Source organism: Lycium ferocissimum, chromosome 1, assembly GCF_029784015.1.
Source record: "Lycium ferocissimum isolate CSIRO_LF1 chromosome 1, AGI_CSIRO_Lferr_CH_V1, whole genome shotgun sequence".
Classification (NCBI taxonomy): domain Eukaryota; kingdom Viridiplantae; phylum Streptophyta; class Magnoliopsida; order Solanales; family Solanaceae; genus Lycium; species Lycium ferocissimum.
Window position 1 is genome coordinate 36,907,094 of NC_081342.1, and position 25,144 is coordinate 36,932,237.

At 37.2% G+C, this 25,144-nt stretch overlaps 1 pseudogene; it reads left to right on the plus strand.

The window, feature by feature from the left end:
• LOC132064265 (probable CoA ligase CCL8) overlaps positions 1-17,952 on the plus strand; it is a 22,147-nt pseudogene extending 4,195 nt beyond the window's left edge.
• Positions 17,953-25,144: the final 7,192 nt, after the last annotated feature.

Here is a 25,144-nt window from a genome sequence, read left to right on the forward strand (position 1 = left end):
TTAAAGACCAAGTTTTCTTTTTCTTTTAGGACATTTCTAAACCTTTCTAGTGCTCTAAGTATGACTAGGTTCTTTTATAAGTAAAAACCAGGTTCCTTTACACTTTGTTAGGTTTCAGAGTATTAATTCTTATTATAGAAGTATTATGGGTGGGCATAGTTTGGGCCAACCCGAAATATGAGTTTTCTAGATATTTGGCTTGGATTTTTGCATTATGGATTGGACTTAGAATTTTATTTTTAAGATTTTTGGATTTTGGACTGGATATGGGATTCAGTACTTATTGAAAAATTTTATACCTTATATTTAGCCCTACTCATATTATGTGTCCAATACTAATTAGTCCAAAGGTGTAATAGATTAGTACCCTACTACCCTATCTATTATAATATCAAGTTCAATATAGAATTTTATACTAAATTAAATATAATATATAGCTTGTAAAGCTGGAATTTACTTCACTACTATAAGAATAATAAGGCAGCTTCCAATGAAACAGAGGAATAATTTAGAACTGAACTATGTGACTTGATACCTTTTGGTTTAGTGGTAACAATTCTTTGCTGAATCAACATATTTGGTTTCACATTAAGCTAAGACCTATAACTTGGTATCTGCGCAATGAATTTCATTCCTGATGAGCTTGCATTAAAGGCTCAAAAGTCAAAACCGAAAACCCAAAACCGAACTTAAAAAATCCAATTCAACGGCCCGAATGCCCATGCCTAAGAAGTATAATCGATTTGATTTTGTATAATTTTATTCTTTTAGTTGAAAAGATTAATAAAGCCGGTACTCCCTTTTTTTTCTTTTACTAGAATTTGCATTTTTTGTAAGTTTTTATTTTTATTATAAGTTAAATAAATGTTTTAAGTTATGAATTATATATATAAATTATTGCTTTTAAATATAATTTGAATAATTATCGCTAGGCTACTCGAGCAAAGCATGTACACTAAAACTAGTAAAAGATAAATAGGTAAATAGATAGATATTATCATTAAAAAAAAAAAGAAATTAAGAAAATAAAAGGTAAATAATATTATGTTGTGTCCGAACAATGTAAAATGGAAAAGAAAGAGGTTAAAAAGATGTTACCCGTTTTACCAAGTGCCTAAACCCGCAAATTCTCGGCTCTGAATAACATTGTGCGCTTAATTATCAGTTCAAACTTCATTTTTTTGCGCGGATTGCCCTTCTTTTGGGGTGGTCTTTAAATTTCGCCCTCATATTTGCCTTTAAATTACGCCTTTCGTATTGGTGGTCTTTAATTTTGCCCTTCGTATTGCAACTTTGAGCCACGCGTAAATCACGAGGGAGTTCGAACCCCCGCTCAAGCATAAATTAAAAAAAAATTACAAGGCAAGGTGTGTTGGGTCGCGCTTGACCCCGCAGAGATACTTCTTCTTAAGGAATTACAATTTATGCCGGACCCGCATACTCATGCCTTATGCGTACTCTGGCATAAAAGATGCGTCCGATAACTTTGCATCTTCACAAGTTTATGCGCGGGGCATACTTTTAATGGGCAAACTTATGCCGGATCCAACATAAACTTGTGAAGGAATTATCAAAGTTATGTCTAACTCGCATACTTATGCCAAGCCCCATAATATAAGTATGCCGGCCCGACATAACTTTGGTAATTCCTTCACAAGTTTTTACGCGCATGGGGGCATACTTTTAATGGGCAAACTTTAGGTTCGATTCGTATAAACTTGAAAAAGAATTACCAAAAGAATTCATGACCCAGATACTTATGCCAAGTCGCCCATAAAGGCATAAGTATGCCGGTCCGACATAATTTTGGTAATTTCTTCACAAGTTGTACGCCTATAGGCATACCGAAATTTAAACTCGCTTTGCAAAAAAATTTTTAAAATTTTGATAGTGTGTGGGTTCAACTCAAACCATTTAATTTTAAAAGGAATGACAAAGGACAAAATTTAAAGATTTCAAATATGAGGGGCAAAATTTAAAGACCACCCCAAAAGAAGGGCAATTCTGCGAATTGCGCTTCAAACTTCAACCACCTTTGGCAACAATCTATGTTGCTCTGTTTTCTTCTGCATTCAATTTTTTCTTGTAGTGTATGTAAAAACTTCCAACCTTATAATATGAGTTCGTTTAATAACGTTACTCAACACACCTTCTCGTTACCCACCTCTCTTTGACTTCACTTTGTCTAACTCCCATACATGTATTCCATATTGTTTTTCTTCTCCTCAAAGCACTACCTTCCAATATCGGTCCGATAAGTTCTTTTTCTTGATTCAATCTTCATTTTTTCCTCTCTGTGTGTGTATATATATAGATTATCTTGGACATGAGGATGTCATCACTGATCATGGGATCAAAATGTATCTTTAATGTGTATGATTCGGGGATTGAATTTGCTGATGAAGGAATTAGATTTGAGTCACCCATCATGTAGGGCAACCACGATCCATGTGAAAAATTAAGTAAATAAGTACTCCATCAGTCCCAATAACTCAATTTATATGTCAGCGTTTGACTTGGCGCAAAGTTCAAGAAACAAAAAAGATTTTTAAAATTTGTGGTCTAAAATAAAATTTAGTTATTTGTGTCGCTATAAATCATTTTATTTTATTAAGGGTAATTGAGGAACTTTAAAGTTAAGTTGTTTAGTAACATTCTTTTTTAAACATACTAAAAAGGAAAAGATGTCGCATAAATTGGGACAGAGGGATTATATAATTTTTTGAACTGTGAATTTTCAATGTAATTCGTGTTTTACATACATTGATTAAATTATCGACTGGTGAAACAAATGTATGTGATTCCTGTGAACTGTATGTTCTTGATTTATTTTCTTCTTGCAGTTGACATTTGAGGAGGCGAGAAGTAGTTTCAGGACGGAAATTTGAATTTTGTGAAGTTGCTGTTTGGAATCATTATCTGAATATGAATTTGTTGTCATTGTCTGTTTTGATTAATTTTGCTTACTAGTAAATTGTAAAGAAACGCCAATCTCCGGTGAAATGCAGAAAAGAAGGAAGGGATAAGATTCGTTTTCAGTCAACCCACTGATTCGTCCGGTACAGTTGCAGCTAGACATATCAGTGCTCGTAGCAAATTTGATTCCCAATACTCAATTGTTGTACTGATTAAACTAACTTAACTGAAAAGGAATAAACTGAAAGACTTAGACAAATCGATCAAATTAAAACTTCAACATAAAACATAACAGGATTGAAGAGTAAACTACCTATACTTTTGACTTCTTAAATGCTCAATTCGACCCCAATGGCTAGAATCGTTGGATAAATAAATCAGAAGCAGGGAAAGTAAGACAGCAAGTATTGACCCCTTTCAAATTTTAATGTTCTTCTTAGAACTTCTACTCCCGATGAAAATCCTATGAAGATAGTAAAATAAGTGTATTAGTTTAGACATTTTCGATTCGCATTCTTAGTCTATTTAATCTCTTAAATGTGAGGTTGATTGCTATCTGCAACAACTATCTGCATTTTTGCAGTGCCATTTGTATTGTTTGCTGAATATTACGTGGGATGTATTCTTTTAACCTCAGCCTTCCCTTAGGATGCTACACTCTCTTCTATTCTTTTGTGCTTCAAAAATTTAGTGATGGCTGATAGTGTTATTAAAAAGTCATTGTTCCATCTCTTAAAGAGATGAAGTGAGCGAACCGTGGGGTTCTGGCTTCATAAGTGAGGCCATGCCCTTAAGAGAAGTTTGTGCTTCAAAAAATGTCGCACGAAGTGATCCCAACTAGAAGAAGTCGGTTCTTTGAATCTCAAATTTGAAGAGTTGGATTAAAATGTCTATTGGATATCGAAATTGGTTATTTTAATTACAGTTTCATTATTATAGTACTAAATTCATCATATTTGGTATCTTTTACTTTTCCATAAATTGTGCGTTTCACTTCAAGCAAGCGTGTGCTTCACTTTAGGGTGTTCATAGGACGGTACGGTTCGATATTTATGATTATCAGTACGGTTTTCAATTGTCAATTTTTAAATATGCTAAACCATTAACCGAAGCTATCGGGAGTTAGGTATCGGATTTTTCAGCTATCGGTTTTAGCAGATTGGTTGTCAGTTTGACCATTAAGAAAAACTCTAGCTACTGGAGGTTCTCTATAATCTTGATATACCAAAACCGTTTGACCAATAACCTTTTCATCAGTTTGGATTTTCAGTATATCAGTACTTTGAACAGTCCTACTTCACTTTACACTTATCCCTTCAAGCCTCATGAACCTTGTCGCTTTTCTGAGCTTTTCGCTTTTAAAGAAACTGATAGTGATATGTAAATTTACATAACTTTGAAGCATCTTTCTTTCTCTTCTTTTTTGTCTTTTGCTTTTTGCTTTGATGTTACAGCTTGAAATATTAGTAGCATAAGGAGCTGGTGAAAGAAATTGCCAGCAAGAGACCTGAGTCCCAGGAGAATGTTGCAATAAGAGTTGATGAGAAGAGCTACACTTACCTTCAGCTGGTATCATCTGCAAGGAGTATATCAAGTTTGTTAAGCAATCTAGATCCTAAATTTGTGAGTTTTGACATACTACCTCTGAAAAACTTAAAGATGCATCTTGCTGGCTTTTAATCTTCGTCAATTTGATGGTTGTGACTTGAATGGAGAATGCTTTCTAGTTCTTTTTTTTTTTTTTTTTTAATGTGAGTCGTTTTTCCAAGACACCATTTCTTTCTTCTGTTCATATTGTTCTACCAATTTTGTAGTCATCTAGATATTTGTCCTGTCCTCCATTGCCTTACTGTTCAAATGCTTCCTCCTTTTTAGGGCAATGGCACAAAAAGAAATGTAGAACCGGGTGGAGCAAGAGTAGGTATCATAGCCAATCCCTGTGCCAAGTTTGTTGCTGGAGTACTAGGAACTTGGATGAGTGGAGGTGTTGCAGTTCCTCTTGCACTAAGCTACCCAGTAACTGAACTGCTGCGTGTGATGAATGATTCGGTTTGTCCAAAAATCTTCTACCTTTTCTATCATTGCTGCTCAGTTTTTTTTATGACTTGCAAGATATCCAACATGCATAGCAAATGATGCTTTTCCATTTTCTCATAGTCAAACATAAATAATATAGCTTGCATTGTTCTTCTGGTTTTTATTCTAACCATGTACAATCAAGTTATCTCCAATCAGGACTGAATATTTATTTCCATCTGCATCATATTACTGTAGTTCTAGGTCCTCTGGCCACTTATTCTCTTGTTTCACAAATTTGCTAAAATCCTTGTGCAAATTTGACTTGTAGGAAATCTCAGTAATTCTGAGTACTGAAGACGCCCAAGAACTTCCTTTTCAAAAAAAAAAAAAAAAAAAGTGCACCAAGAACTTATGAATTTACTTGCAGTTAAAACTGGCGCCTGTTTGTCTCTTATTCCTCCTATTCCCAGTGTCCATTTATCGACCAAGCATGATCATGTAAAAGACATGGTGTCTTATGGTCCTAGAAATATTCTGGAAATGAGAAATTGTGGTGCGATAAAGGGAGCTTACGTGTCTCTCGCTATGGTTGCTTATTTCTTTGTTGAGATTGTTAGAGCTCATCAACAGTCCTTTACATTGCTATGTAAATGTTAATTTGCAGGTGAGGATCCAGCTTTGATTTTGTACACCAGTGGTACCACAGGGAAACCAAAAGGAGTAGTCCATACACACAAAGGAATATTAGCTCAGGTTCATCGCTGTTCTAGATTTAGTGTTTTGCACTCTGGGGATCCTATGAAGAGGTTGTGATAAAAATAACATTTAAGTTGTTTCTGCTTGGTTGTTGTAATGTTAACTTCCCTGCTGACGGTGATGTTTTATGTGGATATTTGATGATACTTTATGCGGATATAGGATCTAACTATCTAAGTATGGATATATCTGATCTTCTTCATTCATTTACTTCTTTGTGGTATTCACTTTCATCTTCTGTTGGCCCAGTAGATGTCATGCTCATGCCTACCAAAGAGCTTGGTTGTGGCTGGTAGATTATACAATTGTCTTTTAGTTTTCTTGATTTTCCATAGTTAGAGAATGTCTATTTAATCTATCAATTCGTAGGATTAGATATTCTGATTGTTCATGTGTCAGTGTATCTATTGCTGAGAGATGATAGTAAACACATACTACCACGTAGGCTAGTTATGAAGAAGAATTTATGATCTCTTTGACTTGCATAACTAACCTTTTCTTTTCAACTGTCAATAATTTGGGAGATTGAGGTTCACTTGGTTGGAGCTAGTAGTTACGATAAACTCAACCTTACACATTTCAGATCGTGGAAGTAAACTGTTTCCATCTGTGTACTGTTTCAGGTCCAAATTTTAGCAGAGGCATGGAAATACACATCCAAGGACCAATTTCTGCACCGTCTACCGCTTCATCGTATCCTCAGTTGCATTTTTTCCCCGGAGATGTTTTCTCGGTGTTCAATTTTTGCATTGTTATTTATCTAATGGCACATAGATAATGTGATTGGAACTCTTATATTTTGCTGATCCTTAACTTGTACCTTACATGTGCATGGACTTTTCAATACTTTACTTGCTCCTCTTTATGCAGGTTCCACGGTAATTACTAAAATAGATTTCACATCATCAAATTTGTTTCTCCAGCAGCATAAATGCTGTTTGGACAGGATTTACCTACTACCACATTTTATTTCTTTTTAAGGTCGACTTTATACCAAACTTCTGCGTAAGAGAGATTTGGCAGAGATGGCGTGAATCTTATCCTGGAGATAGGACTAAAACTGACAATGCCATAACAGTGTTCAGTGGAGTAAGTTGCTCGAACTTGATAGTGAAATACACAACTTGGCGTGTTACATATCTAGTACGTTCTCGGCGTGTTACATATCTAGTACGTTCTCTATACACGAGCTTTTGTTCTTAAGCTTGTCAGGGACGAGCATTGTTTCTTCAGTTTCTTGACATTATGGTATTGTCTCCTTTTCCTCCATCCTCAATTTGGAGACTTTACATTGAGAGCCTCTATATAGTATCGGATGATTGACACTATGCCATTGTCTCCTTTTCCTCCATCCTCAATTTGGAGACTTAACATTTAGAGCCTCTGTGTTGTGTTGGATCTCCAAAGTGTCATAATTTTTGTGGTCATAGCTAGGAGCCTAGAATACATTTTATATGCTCGGCTAGGATTCACTGACACAATGGTGAAGTGTAACAGCTTTGAGTTTTCAGACACCAAATCCCATACCCCTCTTTATGATATGTAATTTAGGTGGTTTATTTTGCCTTATTTTGTTCTTAAATTCTTTCATCAAATAGGTTTCTACTATGTATACACTATTAGGGTTCATTCTCTAAAGTCTCCATTGTATGTAGCAGTGATATAATGAGTTTATGTGTTGACATAGGTCTTCCTCCCCATCGGATAGATTCATTATGGTTAATTACTGTGTTGTAATCCCTATTTAATTGATAGCTTGTCTTGACTCTCCAACTGATTTACACGTTGGTTCAATGGAACTAGGGATAATTTAATCTGATATTTACCTAATATAAATTAGCAGTTTACTCTCCATCTGAGTTGGTTCTGTTTTTTTATGGGGTAATATATCTGGCATGACTCATATTTTGCATGAATAGTTAAGTTTCCCTATCGAATCTAACTGTTCGGTAAGCATGGTTTTATGTGTGATATGTGGTTTGAATTTCATTATTCTTTCAAAGATAACTAATGATCTATTTAATGTTTATATCTCTCAGATTAATCATGTCTTCTTTCAACCCACTTACCGTTATTCTGAACCAAAACAAGTTAGAGGGTCCGAATTATGTTGACTGGAAACGAAACCTGGATATTGTCCTAACTGCTGAAGGTTACAAATTTGTGCTGATTGATGAGTGCCCAGAAAAACCTTGAGAGGATGCTTCGGAAGACCAGATTAAGGCCTATGATAAATGGGTTAAGGCTGATGAGATGGCGTGATGTTACATTCTTGCCTCCATGGCGAATGTTTTGCAACATCAGCATCAGTCAATGGGGTCTGCGTACGACATACTTGAAAATCTCAAAGAGATGTTCGGAGAACAAAATCTTGCGTCTAAAAGACCGAAAGCCCTTTTGAACACTAAGATGGCTGAAGGATCTTCGGTTAGGGCCCATGTACTTGACATGATGAGTCTTTACGAACGAACTCGAGGTTCTTGGAGCTGTGATTGATAAGGAATCTCAAGTTGAGATGGTCCTACAGACTCTGCCTGACAGTTTTTAGCAATTTCGCTTGAGCTATAATATGAACAAAATGGATTTGTCACTGCCAAAATTGTTGAATGAGCTGCAGGCTGTAGAGTCCATTATCAAACAACAAGCTCCTGTTGTAGCAATGACTGTTGAGAAAGGTTCGGTTTCTAAGCCGAAAGGCGGTCAGAAAAAGAAAAAGGCTCGCAAGGTAGTGGCACCTGGAGTTGCTGCTGGTGGTGGTGTGAGCAAGCCTAAGGGCAAGTGCTATCACTGCAAGCAGCCTGGCCATCACAAGAAATAATGTCCTGCCTATTTGGCTAAGATGAATAAGTAAGGTAATTCATATTTAAATGTCGTTGAAACTTGTTTAGCGGCTGTTTCTACCATGTCATGGTGTGTAGATTCGGGAGCCACTAATCATATCTGCACTTCTTTGCAGGGGTTTCAGGAAACGCGGCGGCTAAGTGAGAATGAAGTTTGCGTTTTTCAAGCCAATGGCGAACCAGCACCAGCTTTAGCTTTAGGATATATTAGAGTTGAGTTTAGTAGTGATAGAGTTTTGAATTTAAAAGGCGTTTTATATGTACCTTCCATTAGAAGGAATTTGCTTTCAGTTTCGAGATTAATGGATGCTGGTTATAATGTCTTTTTTATTAATAACTCTGCTATTATTAAGTACAATAGACTTTTTATCTACACTGCTGCCAGAGTACATGATCTTTTTATACTTGATATTTCTCCTGATGTGCTACAACCAAAAGAGCTAAATAACGTTGATCTGCCACGTAAAAGGAAGTGTATTTCTGAATTGAGTCAAACTTATTTAGGGCATTTTCGCCTAGGTCATATAAATCTAAATAGGATTTCAAGGTTGGTTTCTGATGGACCCTTGAGTTCATTGAAAGTGGAGGCACTACGACCTGCGAATCCTGTTTAGAAGGAAAAATGACCAAGAGACCTTTCCCTTCAAAAGGAAATAAAGCCAGTGATAAGTTAGAATTAATCCATTCTGATTTGTGTGGACCTATGAATAGACAAGCAAAAGGTGGTTTTGAGTATTTTGTGACTTTCACAGATGACTACTCGAAATACGGATATATTTATTTGTTGCGTCGTAAGTCTGAGTGCTTTGAGAAATTCAAAGAATTTAAGACAGAAACGGAGAAACGACATAATAAACATATCAAATCATTGCTATTTGATCGCGGTGGTGAATACCTTTCTGCAGAATTCATTAAATACTTATCAGATTGTGGAATAACGTCTCAATTATCTGATCTAGGAACTCCACAACAAAATGGTGTAGCAGAAAGAAGAAATAGAACCCTTATGGAAATGGTCGGATCAATGTTGAGTTATTTAGATCTGCCCTCATCCTTTTGGGGATATGCTTTAGAAACAGCAAATTACATTCTGAATTTAGTTCCTTCCAAGTCAGTACCTTCAACTCCAGCAGAATTGTGGACTGGACACAAGCCCAGTCTGCGGCATATTCGAGTTTGGGGTTGTCCAGCACATGTGCTGAAAGGGAAAACGGATGAATTGGAATCGAGGACAGAGGTATGCATTTTTATTAGATATCCAAAGGGAACAAAGGGAGGTTTATTTTATTGTCCAAAAGAAAAGAAGGTGATTGTTACAACAAATGCCAAATTTCTGGAAGAGGATTATTTAATAAACCATGTTCCTAGAAGCAAACTTGTTTTACAGGAATTGAGCAAAGAAATAACAAAAGATCCATCTCCAAAACATATCCCGGTAGCCAGTATTGATCTACTACTGCGTCCTCGTAGTGGGAGGAATGTCAATAGGCAAGAGGACACACAAGAGGCATTGCCCGACATCTCGCTCCCTCAAGGTAGTGGGAGTAATTTTGAGCAACCTGCAATTGTGCAACCTACACTTGAAGAAGAAGCTCATGAAATCCTGGCACCGCAGGGTGCGGAGGATGACGTTAAGCATCCACTTCTTCATGATGATGTCGTGGATGAAAATGCACCTGTAGTTTCTCGTCGTAGTGGGAGAATTATTAAAAAACCTTCTCGGTATGTACTCTTAGGAGAATTTTACGATAGGATCCCTGAAGAGCCTAATACAGAACCTCTAAATTACGACGAAGCACTACAGGATATAGATCTTTAGAAAAGTGGATTCGTCTACGAAATCTGAAATGGAGTCCATGTACTCCAATCAAGTCTGGGATCTTGTGGAACCACCTGCGGGAGTCAAACCTATTGGCTGTAGATGGATCTATAAGAAAAAGAAAGGAGTGGATGGAAAAGTGCAAACTTTTAAAGCAAGGCTTGTTGTGAAAGGGTTTACTCAGAAAGAAGGGATCGATTATGAGGAAACTTTTTTGCCGGTAGCCATGCTTAAATCCATAAGAATCCTCTTATCCATTGCTTCTCATTATGATTATGAGATCTGGCAAATGGATGTCAAGACGGCTTTCCTTAATGGAAGTCTTGATGAGTGCATTTAAATGGCACAACCATACGGTTTCAAGAAAAGCGGTGATGAGCATATGCTGTGTAAGCTGAACAAACCCATTTATGGATTGAAACAGGCATCTAGGGAATGGAACACTTGTTTTGACAAGTCGATTAAGACCTTTGGTTTTGATCAATGTGAAAACGAGTCTTGCGTCTATAAGAAATGGGATGGAGAAAAAGTAGCGTTTTTGGTACAGTATGTACATGACATCTTGCTCATAGGAAATAATGTGGGCATGTTGAATTCAGTCAAGGAGTGGTTGTCCTGGCATTTTACTATGAAGGACTTGGGAGAAGCAGCTCATATCCTTGGGATCAAGCTCACGCGAGATCGCAAGCAAAGGATATTAGGCTTATCTCAAGCACTTTATATTGATACTCACCAGACTTAGCATGCAAGATTCCAAGGAAGGATTTCTTCCTTTCGGGCATGGAATCTCTCTGTCCAAGGATCAGTCTCCTAATACGGCTGATGAGATAGAGAAGATGAAGGCGGTCCCTTATGCTTCTGCTGTAGGGAGTCTTATGTATGCAATGCTATGTACTAGACCTGACATCTGCTTTGTTGTTGGCATAGTTAGCAGATTTCAGTCTAATCCTGGGAAAGAACATTGGACTGCCGTTAAGCATATAATCAAGTACCTGAAAAGGACTAGGGATTATATGTTGATTTTTCACTCAAGCGATCTTCTACCCATTGGGTATACAGACTTAGATTTTCAGTCAGATAGAGATTCTAGAAAATCTACCTCAGGACGTGTTTACCTTAGGAGGAGGAGCCATAAGTTGAAGGATTATTAAGCAATCCTATGTTGCTGATTCCACCATGGAAGCCGAATATGTGGCTGCCTCTGAGGCTTCCAAGGAGGCTGTTTGGCTCAGGAACTTCCTGAAAGAGCTTGGTGTTGTCCCTTTAGTACAAACACCAATCACACTTTATTGTGATAATAGTGGTGCGGTTGCAATCTCAAAGGAACCACGAAGCCATAAGAGGAGTAAACATATTGAGCGTAAATATCATTTAATTCGTGACATTGTTCAGAGGGGAGGGGTGAAAGTTTTGAAGATTGCATCAGCAGACAATTTGGCAGACCCGTTTACCAAAAGCTTGCCGCAGAAGACCTTTGATAGGCATGTAGAAGAAATGGGTGTTAGAGTTGTAGATGCATGGTTATGAGTCTAAGTGGGAGAGTGTTAGGATATACTATTAACCATGTGGTTTGATTATGGTATTATGTTTTATTCTTGTTGGAACAATTGTTTATTTATTTATTCAATTCAATGAAGTCTTATTTTAAATAGATCATTTGTTCATATGTGTGCCCGTTACTTATATAGTAGATGATTTGGTGTATGGAGTTTTAGCTCATGCACAGAAGATTAAATTGTCGGTTCTTATAAGTTATAAAGTTAGTGTTCACAATCAAAGATGAAACTGGACAAAGTATCTTGATGATTGTAGCATAAGATTAAAATATAATCTATCTTGATTATGGGAATGGTTTTATTCCAACTTCTTATGCTAGTACATTTTGTATGTATTGAACGGACCAAGTAGAGATAAGTGTTTTTGTACTGAATATATAAAACAACCTCTCTAGCTCATTAAATGTACTTATACTCTTAATCTTGATATGATTGTTATGGTCGATGTGCTTTGTTCATTATTTTGATTTATTAAAAGGTACGACTCAACTGCGAGTCAATGTATTCCTGGTAAGTTGGATGGCAAAGTGCATTTGTGAAATAACAATTAGTTGATAAAATCCATGTCTCGACCTTGAGATTGATGATACCCCTTTATGGATGCTTATAAGTTTTCATGTGAAAACCCAGCAGGTGGATTTTGTATCCGTCACATGAAATAAGTTAAGCGGAAGTATCAAGGATTAAATTAGTTGTTGAATTAAATTGTCAGTAATTTAATTTATTTGATTGGTATCTATGATCTTAGCATGGGGAGTTAAATAAGTTTTAATGAAAGATTTCGAAATTAAACAGAGGAGTGCAATTACAGTTTTTTAGTGGAATAAATTGTAATTTATTGTGGTAGGATTTATTTCGCTCATATTCCGAACTAATACACGCAATAGGAAGCCTCGTTATTAAATACAGGGTCCTACGTTTTGTGCTGAATATTCTAGAACAAGGAAAATAAAAGGAAAAATAATATACTTGGTGGGTAAGGAAAGGGCTACACGTTTTTTGTTAGGGTTTTACCCTAAAAACGTGTGTATATAAACAAAGCCATTCAACCTAAGTGATATTCATTCTTTAGCCGCAATACTTGCCACTCAAGTATTATGTTCATAGAAGTTCAGGATACACAGCAGAAGATCGTAGACCTGGGGAGCACGGCTGCTATTGAAGATTTGTGCAACAGCTTCAAAAGGTTAGTATTCCAATCTCGTGTTTGATTATGTTTGTCTAGTTTACATATTCTTAATATGATCTTGGTTGCTTGCTTCCGCTGCGCATATATGCCTATTTTCCATCATACACAACTAATACAATGTTATGAAGAGATGGATCCAGAACTGAAAGCAGCTTCTTCTTCAGCAGCGATGCACTTGCGCCTTATGGTAAGAAGCATGTATCCCCCTCAAGCCGTTAAGTGTTTAAATAGACCATACAAAACACAATTAGGGCACTATTCTGTATAATCAGTATAATTGGCCATTGTTATTTTTTCCATTTTTGGCACGTTATTATATTTCAGAATATAATCCCACTTCTATTCCAATTCTTGAAAATGAATTGAACAATTGGCTTGTGTTTCCAGATGAGTGGCTCCTCTGCACTTCCTTTGCCCGTCATGCAGCAGTGGGAAACAATTACTGGGCATCGGTTATTAGAAAGTTATGGCATGATGGAGGTACTTTTTTTTTTCCCTCATAGCCACTTCATTTGATCTGTAGGCTGCTCATTTCTTTATTGCTGCTTGATTCATTCCCATCTTTATGTGAGCGGCTAATTTTGTCTAGTTTGTGATGGCAATATCTAATCCCATTAGAGGCAAACGCAAAGCAGGTACTGTTGGCAACCCCTTTCCAGGTGTACAGGTTAGTAAGTTTTTTCTTTATGGTATTCAACATCTAACATATTGTTTCACCAAAGTTCAGACACAGTCTATAAATAGTGTTATCCAACTTCTCATTGCTGTAGCTGTCGTGGTGAATTAACTTTGACTATTCTGTCATTTTCTGGTTTCTGATAGGCCAAGATCCTTTTAGATGATGAGAGTGGTACTGATAAATCAGGAGTAGGGGAGCTATACGTTAAGAGCCCTTTGTTGTTTAAAGAATATTGGAAGTTACCTGAGGTAATCACAATACAGTCTGTAGTACGATCTCCAAACCTTTGCTGTTTTGATATTCTTTTCCACATAAATTGATAACCTCCAATATCATTTTTTGGTATTTGAATGTCTCTCACGCATCTAGTGAATTACTAGGTAACCAATCCGTCACTTACTGATGATGGGTTCTTCAAGACCGGAGATGCTGTTACAGTTGATGAAGATGGAAATTACATCATTTTAGGACGCAAGTATATGTAGGTACTCTTTGCAGGGTATACTTGTTTTTAATTGGATATTTGGTAATTTTTCAATGCCAATCAGTATTCTGACTATCCTCTGCCAATATTCTGACTATCATCATCATCTCATTATCATGAGGTATGGTTGTCAGCTTTTTGGAAAGCATATTCTTGTGGTTAAGGCTCTGGATAGCATGGAGGGCTTGGACAGCATTGATGAGAATTGCATCTCAAAATAGCTGGATTAGAGGCTTTAATGTGGGGAACATGGCAAATGAGGTTACGGAAATATCTCATCTACTGTATGCTGATGATACAGTAGTCTTTTGTGAAGCAAAGCATGAACAATTTGCTACCTAAGGGTGATTCTGGTGGTTTTTGAAGCCTGCTCTGGGTTAAAAGTAAACTGGAGGAAAAGCAGCATATTCCCTGTTAAAGAGGTTCAATAGATTCAAGTACTTGCAAATATTTTGAACTGCAAGATTGAGAACCTGCCTACTATTTATCTTGGTATGCCCTTGGGCTCAAAGCATAAAGCTTAGGAAATATGGGATGGCATCATAGAAAAGACTGAAAAAAAGTTAGCATTATGGAAGCCCAATACCTGTCCTGTCCTTGGGAGGAAGACTCACCTTAGTCAACTCTGTTTTATATGCTCTGCCAACATATGTGATGTCTCTTTTCCCTATTCCTAGCTAGGTGGTCGAGGCTCTGGATACTCTGAGGAGAAACTTTCTATGGAAAGGAAATAAAGTGGGCAAAGGGTTCAGCCCGGTGAAATGGGAATCATTCCAGCAAAGAAGAGTGTATGGAGGTTTGGGGGTCAAAAATACAAAGCTACAGAATAAAAGTCTACTCATGAAGTGGCTTTGGAGATATAACCAAAAAGAGCAGCCCTTGTGGAAAGAGGTGATTCAAATATGGCCAAGCTGAACAATGGTGCACAAATATAGTGACAAATACTTTTGGTGTGGGGGTATGGAGGACAATTAGCTTTCTGGTTCGTCTTAAAGGAAAATGCTAATTACAAGGTGGGCAGGGGAGACAAGATCTTATTCTGGAAGGAGAATTGCTGTGGACAGGGGGCGTTGCAGGTTCTGTCTCCTGGATTATTTTCTATATGTACCAATCCTGAAGTCAGAATAGAGGAGATGTGATCTCCTCAGAGCTGGATTATAACCTTCGGAACGTTGTTAAATGACCGGGAAATAGCAAAAGTAGCAGAACTGTTGACAATAATGGATGGCTTCCAAGGATCTAGTTTGGAATCTGATAAAATGATATGGAAACACTATCAGGATGGACTGTTTTCAATCAATAGAGTATACAACAGGGGGTTGACTGAAGTATCAGGGAGGGCACCAGGACCCTGGAAGCCTATATGGAAAAGTGTGGCACCAACTAAGGTGAAATACTTCATCTGGCTGGTAGCCAGAAGAGCTTGTCTGACTCATGAAGCACTATAGAAAAGGGGAATCTACATTTCTTTAAGGTGCTCATTATGTATGGAGGCCTTCGAGACAAATAACCACCTTTTCCTACACTGTAGAGTCACAGCACAAGTGTGATTATTCATCAATTTGGCTAAGGGGAATTGGTCTATGCCAGAACATAATGCGATCTTCTAAATTGTTGGATTAGAAGGGGAGGAAGCAAGATCCAAAAGATATGGCTTGCAGCATTTGGATGGAAAGAAATGATGGATTTTTTTAAGGCAAAGAAAGCTCCACACAGAAGATCAAGTGGAAGGTCATCACTTCTTAAAGAGCAATATATAGAAGAGAAAGTTCAGTTAGTAGACTTTATAGGATTACAGTAATTAATTTTCAGTAAGTGTAAATTTTTGGAGGTGGCCAAGATGCCCTTAATGCTGAGGAATACAAAGTTACCAGTTTCAAGAAAGCATATTCTTGCTATTTTCCCTTTCGAATTTCTTGTTGAGGATGGTTTTGGTAACGACTTATTACTCAAAATACCTCAGGTTAAATCTTTGGAAGTGATACCTATGGTACTTCAAAGTTAATTGATTTAGTAATATCTAGTAAATAAAGATTGGCTCAAATTGGACAAGTATATATTGCTTCCATGCACCTTTCTAGAATTTCGGCCTAATCTTTCAGAAATTATAACTGACTGGTAGTTTCTTCATTTTCTAATCATGTGTGTGTATTCAAAGAACCAAAATAAGAATGCAGATATAGGTCTTGCAAAGAATTATATCTTCAAATGTACAGTCAATTCTGCCGTAATAAATATCTTTGGGAGACGGAAGTTTTTTTTTTTTTTTTTTCTCGAAACGGAAGCATGGATGAATCTATGTATCATTGTTTATCAACGAACTCTTATTGCAATCCATAAAGCTTTAGCATAATAATCTCTTCTGGTTTTTGAACTTGTTTCCTATTGGATTAAAAAAGGGTTCATTATTTTCTTTCTTAGGGACTAATACTGATATTATGAAGGTTGGTGGATATAAATTTTCGGCATTGGAAATTGAAGCAGTTCTGTTGGAGGTAAATGCTTGTCCATCTTTAATATAAACTGCCTTTTGAAATTCCATTACTTCAGATTTTTTTCCCTCGGAAACATCTATCTGAAAAATAGAAATTGACTGGCAACATACTGATTCTGAGTACACATATTTCCTTTCCACAGCATCCAGCTATATGAGAATGTTGTGTGTTAGGATTACCTGACATGGACTATGGTGAAGTGGTGTGTGCAATTGCTGTTCCTTACACAGAGCTCAAAGAAAGGAGAAATGAGGAAATAAAACCTGCATTAAGATTGCAAGAACTTTCAGATTGGGCAAAAGAGAGACTTGCCCCTTATACGGTACATCCCTTGTTTCGTGAAGTATTCCCCTGATTGAAAAATTACATGGCAGGGGATAAGGAATTTGGCTCTAATAGTTGATTTTGTTTTACTATTAACTTATCCGAAAAGAAGTTTTCTTTTGATTGCTTCTTTTGCAAGATACTAAACTCATGCTTCTCGCCCATCTATATTACAGATACCTAGACGTCTGTTGGTGTGGTACTCTGCCTCATAACACTATGGATAAGGTGAGCTGCTCCAAACCTTTGCTAACCTCTGGACCTGGCGCATGCACCAAACTAATAAGTGCATGAAATGTGTTTTTAACATAATTTTATCAGATGAGTTTAGTAGATTAATCTAGTTTGGTGCACGCACCAGTCCATGTCCTTTAAAGAAACATTGTTCCAGCATTCTCTCACTTATATTTGCGTGTATTCACAATTTACTAGCCTTAAGAAACTCATGTTAGGTCTTGTACTCTTCTTGTTCTTTTTTGTTTTTGTTCCTGATTTTAGGTAAATAAAAAGGAGCTGAAGGAAGGGCTGGCTTATGACTTCAAATAAGTTTAAGTGATCAGCATAGAGATAGAGGTCTCGAATGAAATATTTAAAGGTAAATAAATTGTGCTATGGCGGCAGTAAATAAGTTATTCAGGAACACTCTACTCTGTCCAAATATGAAGCCAGTGATTAGAGTACCGTTCTGCAAGAAAATTTATTGGAAAAAATACATAACTCTCTGATGTAATGATTTTTTAAGTTACACAAGCACTTTATGCTGAATTAGCTGATTCATGATCCTGTTAACTTTTCTTTTTTCTTCGGACCTTTTAGTCATACAACGATGACTTCTGGATCTGAATAGAATTCAATATATCTCATGGTTCTAATTATTTTTCCTTCAAGTAGCAGTGGAAATAATTAATAATGCCTTTCATATATCGTTTTGTTTAACGGAAACGGGTCCTATTTGCCCTTGTACTCTCGCAAATAAGTTATATTTGCTTTTCGTTATACTTTTTCAATAGATTTTCCCTTGTGATCCAACTTTAGGGCCATATTTTCCCTTGTACTCTCAAAAATAGCCATGTTTACCCTTACACCGTTAAATCTCCATGTCCCACCTTAATTTTCCAACGTTGCACCTACGTGGCATATATTTTTTTCCAAATTAAATCTGGCCACCATTTTAATTATTTTAACACACCCACCCAATTAAACCCGACCCACCAACCAAATTAAACCCAACTCCCCGCTAGGTACGCTGTGAATGGCTTTGATACTTGGTTTTTTTTTTGCACTATGCTCACTGCGACATTAATTGCAGTAGAATCTTAGTTGCAATAGAATCTCAACATTAATTGTGGTAGAGTCTTACTTGTTTTGCACATTTTTACATTCTTGTGATTTGCATGTGTGATTCCATTTTCTCACAATCGTATCTGTTTGTGTTCATTGGATTAAGTTTAACATAGTGCTGATGTTGTTGGATCGCAGTGATCAACCGTTCACAGTTAAATTTTTAATGTTTCCAAGTGCATTAATCATTGCCTTGTTCCTGTAAATTCAATTGTTTGAATTCAAGAGGACTAGTGTTGAGGTAAATTTGTGAACCTATAACGAATAGATTACTCTAAATTTGAACTAGGCATATGTCAGGTACTTCGTGGAATCACAAGGACAAACGAACTGCAAAGCTCGAGTATCACTACAGTGAGCTCCATAGTGTAGAAAGAAACTAAGTATCCAAGCCATTCACAGCTACCAAGCGGGGAGTTGGGTTTAATTTGGTTGGTGGATCGGGTTTAATTGGGTGGGTGGGTTAAAATAATTAAAATGGTGGCCAGATTTAATTTGGAAAAAAGATATAGGCCACGTAGACGCCACATTGGAAAATTAAGGTGGGACATGGAGATTTAACGGTGTAAAGGTAAATATGGCTATTTTTGAGAGTACAAGGGCAAATATGGCCCTAAAGTTGGATGATAAAGACAAATAGGTTGAAAAAGTATAAAGAAGGGCAAGTATAGCTTATTTGCGAGAATACAAGGGCAAATATGACCCTTTTCCGTTTCTTTAATATACAAGTTCATGTTTGAAGCGATATCAAGGTTTTTGAATTTTGAGCTTCCTTGAGGCTTATTTTGGATACAATCAAATCCAGATGAATCCAAACTATCAAGCAAAAACAGCATATATCAGTCATCTAGGTACCTATTGCTATAAAGTAATGCCTTATGGTCTTAAAAATACAGGGGCCACATATGAGCAACTCGTCGGTATGATATTCAAAGAACAAATCAGGAAAGCGATGGACGTTTACATCGACGATGCTGCTAAAATCCCTCCGATGGAGGTTGAAGAAGTATCTCCGCTACTCTCAAAACCACAAGATGGCAAGCAACTACTCATTTACTTAGCAGTCTCGGAAGTTTCTGTAAGGGTCGTCTTGCATGAAAAGAGAAAGGTACACAATTACCAATATATTATGTGAGTAAAACCTTGCTAGACACACAAACTAGGTACCCTCATTTGGAAAATTTATTCTTAGCACTAGTTATGGCCTCACGAAAATTAAGGCCTTACTTCCAATGCCACTCAATTTTGATCGCTGTCCTTTCTGTTATGGAACGTCTTTATTGGACAATTTTTATTCCTAGCTAAGTGGGATCAACATTCTATCATTTTTAGGAACTTGTACTTTTCACACTATTTAATAATAGTTATATAATTTCTTAAAAGGTCAAACCCATCGTCGACATCGTCGTGTCGTTCACTTCTTTCACTAACACCCAAGTGACCTTTGTTCCATTTAGACACCTCGGGTGGGTAACTGATGTTTCATTTAGGCGTTTTTTGCTGAGTTGGAAAATTGTGTGACCTTCACACAAAACAGGCGCGCGAAGAGCTTAATTTTACGATTTTTTTTTATTTTTTATGTCTTCTTCTTCCTTCTCTTTCATTCCAACACTTCCTCCACCATCATCCATCAACTTGCCACCGCAACACCACCACCGGATAGTGATAACAAATTGACAAACCCTTCCACTACAAATTAACAAATTGACACCACCACCTAAGTTGCAAATTTTTTTCAGCCGTGCAATAAGTTCCTCATCAAACCCAGGCTCCAAAAATCATTCAAACAACTTTGATTCTCAACCAAACTCCTGAATACATCATGAACAAGTTATTAATGCTCTTAAGAACAATATTTAGCGCACCTAATTGATTTAATTATTTTCTCTTTCCAAGCTTCTAAGCTCCTTCCATGGAGGTCACATTTTTTTTTCTTTTAAAACACAGCCTTCCCCATCGCAATTTTTTTCCCGAATGTAGCATATCCTCATTGAAGAAAAGCCGAAGCCGCCATTGTTGAAGCTCAAAGCTTCCAATTTGAATTTTCGGGTTGCCTCAAACGGGCTCCATTTTCGGTGGGTGATATCTCAAAAGAACCGGAACGTCGTGAGGAGTTCGAATCCGAAATTTGGTTCTATTTGGTTGAGATTTGAGGAACTCGCCATTAACATAACTTAAAAACTTCAAATTCGAAAATCAAATTTCCGAATTGGAGGACCGCAAAAACAAAAAAAATAATGAATTGGGGGCTATAGATTAGTGCCAAATTTTGAATTATATGCTTTCAAAATGGATCAAAATCTAATGAAAACAAAAAAATAAAAATGGAGCCTTTAGAAGAAAAAAAATGGTGCGCCGTAGTAGAGGTGTAGAAAGGGGGAAGGAGGGGTGGGGTGCGTGGGGGAGGGTTTAGAAAAGTAGGTAATTTATTTATTTATTTTGGTGAAAAATAATTTTTTCCTTTTCTTTTATCTTGTAATTGATTTTTAAATTATTATTTTACATCCAATTGCCACATGTCCTATTTTAATTAGTCACCCTGCCACGTCATTCGCGAGTGGATGACACTCATTTTGCAATTTTAGCTGATTGCGAAAAAAGTGTCTAAATGAAACATCAGTTGCCCACCTGAGGTGTCTAAATGGAACAAAGGTCAGTTGAGGTGTTCAAGTGAAAGAACTGGACGACCACATGGAGCTAGCTGTCACACCCCGACTTTACTAGGGTGTGATGGGCACCCGACCCCACATTCGGAGCCGAGCGAACCCGCTAACTCTTATTACACATATGAACTTATGACTTAGTAAGAAATGAATACATAGAATTTTTTTTTTCCATAAGTAAAATCTGACATCATATAAGACTCGTAACACGAGATGCAGTAACATGTCGGCTATTGGTGCCGCTTACAGACTGACAATCCATTACCCCTGACTCTGTCTGCAAAGTCTCTAACTCTGAACAAATCATCATGGCACATATACCCTGACTCGGCAGCACTCCAGGACAAGTGGAGCCTACCAACCCCACTGGACATCTTCTATGCTAGCTTCAGCTCATCTGGGTTCACCTGCGCGGCATGAAACGCAGCCCCCGAAGAAGAGGGGTCAGTACGAGCAATGTACTGAGTATGTAAGGCATGAAAAGCAACTCAGTAGGGGATGTAATCATGTGTAATAACAGTATGGAGATGTAGAACATGTCATGTAGAAGGGAGTATCCTGTACATATGAGACATATCATGTGTAACGTTGTAACCTGTACATGTGGAACATATCATGTAAAGCTGTAATCTGTACATATGGAACATATCATGTAAAGCTGTGACCTGTGTGTATGAGTAATAACTGTATGGGAACATAGACCGTATCATAGGATAAAGGAGTAACCTGTACATGTGTGTGCCACTCAGGGCGGATGCCATGCATGCTAAGCTGTCTTTGATAAGCATTTCTTTTTTCATGTACATAGAAAGTATATCATGTAACATGTCTTGTATTGCGAGGCGTCGGCGGTAGCGATCCATTTAACCATAAATACGGATGTATGTGTCCGCGTCCGGCATCCCGCGTCCGGGATGATGTCATGCTAAATACGGATACATGTACCGTGTATAACCCGAGCGTCTATAGCGCTCGCCGCCCTTTTCCCATCTTCCCCATACATATACATATACATATATATACATATATCATAGCATGCAAGGGAGCCCAAAGAAAGCTATAACTCGTCGGAGTGACGTAAGGTCGGTAACCTCCGATTGTATTATGGAATAATCATGGGCGCTTTATCTCACCTTGAAAGAACTAGTAATAAGGCGAGACTATCAATGAGAGTGACATCATGAGCAAACATAGAATAGGACCATAAGGCAAAGGTTCATATGCTTTGGGGTCTTTAAAAATAGTCATCGTTCATGAGTAGAGCCGAAACTCAAGAAATGGCTTAACATTCCATATCGTCATATTCGTGGTAAGAACATATCCTTGACATTCTCATCCTAGACTTCTTCTCATATCGGCATCATCATTATCATCATATCATCATAGAACCATGGTCGTCGTTTTAGTCATTAAGACTTTCAATATTGTAAAACTTGGTTTTTGGAGAAAAATGAATATTTTGAAAAACACTTGTAAACTTTTAGGAAGGAAAATCATACCTTGGGGTCAAGGGTTTAGTTAAAACAAATGCCTATTTTTGGCGGTCGGGATGATAACCAAGAACTTTCATTGACTATAGTACGGAAATAAGCCTAATGGAACAATAGGAGGGAATTCGGGAATAGTGGGCCCACCTCGGATCAAATGAGGTGGCGTATACGCTTTACGTATAATACACTTCATGACATTTCTTATGAGGGTTTTAAGGTAGCCGGGTGTTATCCATGCAAGTTCTAGGTGTTTAGCAAACTTTTTCAACATTTCACACAATTTCTAGTTCAATTCTACTGAATGAATAGTAACTAATTTCAATCTCGGATTTCTAGGAAAGAAATTGTCCCCGAGGCCCGTGTTCAAGCCTACTACGTCTAAGACATGCCAAGGAAGAAAAGTGAAGTCTTACATACCTCTTTTCCGCTCCTTCGCTACTCCAAATTCAAGTTGCAAATCCGTCAAAATCTACAATTTGGTCACATTTACCAAACGTCAATTAGAGCACTTAGAAGTTCAACCTTGACTTCACATTTGTCTACTGAGAAATTTTGGCGATTTCCCCGTAAATGCGCCATCCCCCGAGATTCTAACTCGGCCAATTTTAATCAACCACAATCAAAACAATACAATCAGGAATTTAACCCTTCCAATTTCCAAACTATCAACAACAATTCCAACAATTATTCTTGCAACACTTATAACATTCAATTTCAACTCACATAACATTCAAAACAATACAATCAACCTACATATTTTCAAAATTCTCACCCATTTTTTCATACAACAACACGTCCAAACATCCATAAAACACAATCCAACCATACTAAGTAAATTAGTTCTCTCTCTCCTACACAATCTAGTATACACACGGCCACACACAACAACACCATAATTCCATAGATTTCATCCCTCTTTACATACTACAACATGCACAACCACTCATAACACATAAAAGAGCATGAAATCTTACCTTTTTCCTTAACTTCCCACTTAACTAGAATCTTGAACTTGCCACAAAGGATGGTTTTCTTGCTCCAACAATTGCACCACATTAAAGAGCATCCTTGACTTGGTAGGAATACTTGAAGAACATAATTTTTGAACCAAGGATTGAAGACTTGAAATTTTTTTTTTTCTTTTCTTTTCTTTTCTTTGGTCCGTCCTCTCTCTTTCTTTCTTCAACTTTTCTTTCTTATTTCTTCAACAAAAAAGATGACTCCAATTATATATATATACATGTCTTCCACTACTTTCCATATTTATTATTTAGCCCCTCAATTAAGGAAATTTTAGCACCTAGCCCCTTTCTTTATTTTCTCTAGAATTTTCTTGAAATTCCATGGCAAAGATGACTTATTTGTCATCTTTTTTTTTCTTTTTTTTTTTCCACATGGTCAATATGACCTTTTTAGAACATTCAAGAGACTCATGTGAAATTCCCGTTTTACCCCTCGACTTTTCTCAATATTACCATTTTGTCCCTAACCTTCCGCATTATTTCCACGGCCCATTTTGCGAATTTCTCTTCTTGCCCCTAGCCTTTCTCAATATTTCCGTCCAATAATATTCATAAATAATATTCATAACCAACTTATGCACTAAAATAATTTTTTTGAAGATGGTCTTGCCCTTAACTTCCCGCAATTGTCTTAAAATATTCCGACATACAAAATGCGGGATATAACATCCTTCCCCCCTTTGGAACATTCGTCCTCGAATGTTCGACTAGTCCTACAGCTCTCATAAGCACCTCGGGGAGCTCCTTTTTAAAGCTATTCCCATCCTTTATATTAGCTCTTAAGTTATCCAATATCATTCTCTCATCGTCCTCGTTCTCTTCATACACGTCCATTTTCTCGTGTCCCGTCATTCGAGGTTTTTTTTTTAATTTTTTTTTTTATATTTTTACAAGACTTCTCATACTGCCTCAGACACCATCCTGATTCTTATACGCTTATTGTTGGTTTTCCGATCTCACTGACTTATTTCCATAAAGGGGGGTTTCATTTATAGTCCAAGCATCCATATCAAACATATTACCGTATCAACTGTCTCTATCTCATCCTTACATTCCTCTCACCCGCTTCCCCCCTTTTGGGGTGTACTTATACCATTATCCGTTTATACTCCGTCTCATATCCTCATTCCCAACCTCAATCTATAGTAGAATAACAATAGCTTACTTTACAACACTTGTACCATTTACTCTTGCTGTCACTCGAACCTCGGTACCCTTACTCGATTAATGCCTTTTGTACCGTGACTTCGGTTGCTGGGATTCACATGTCCACCGATACGATCATATTTGGGATATTCTACACCTTTATATATACATATATATAATTACTATTAACTAGTCCACAAAATACGTCCAACCGCTGTTCAAGCCTATCCTAATTCCTGTGGTCGTGATGCACTTCCTGCCTCCTTACCAAGCAAGTTTGCCTCGTTCTACACGTCTTCTTATGATCTCCAACCATCCCATATGCTCTAGTTTCCCTTAGGCCATCCTAACTTCTCATTTGTCTCTTAGGTCTGGATATATCGAATTTCTCGCATACTTCCTGTG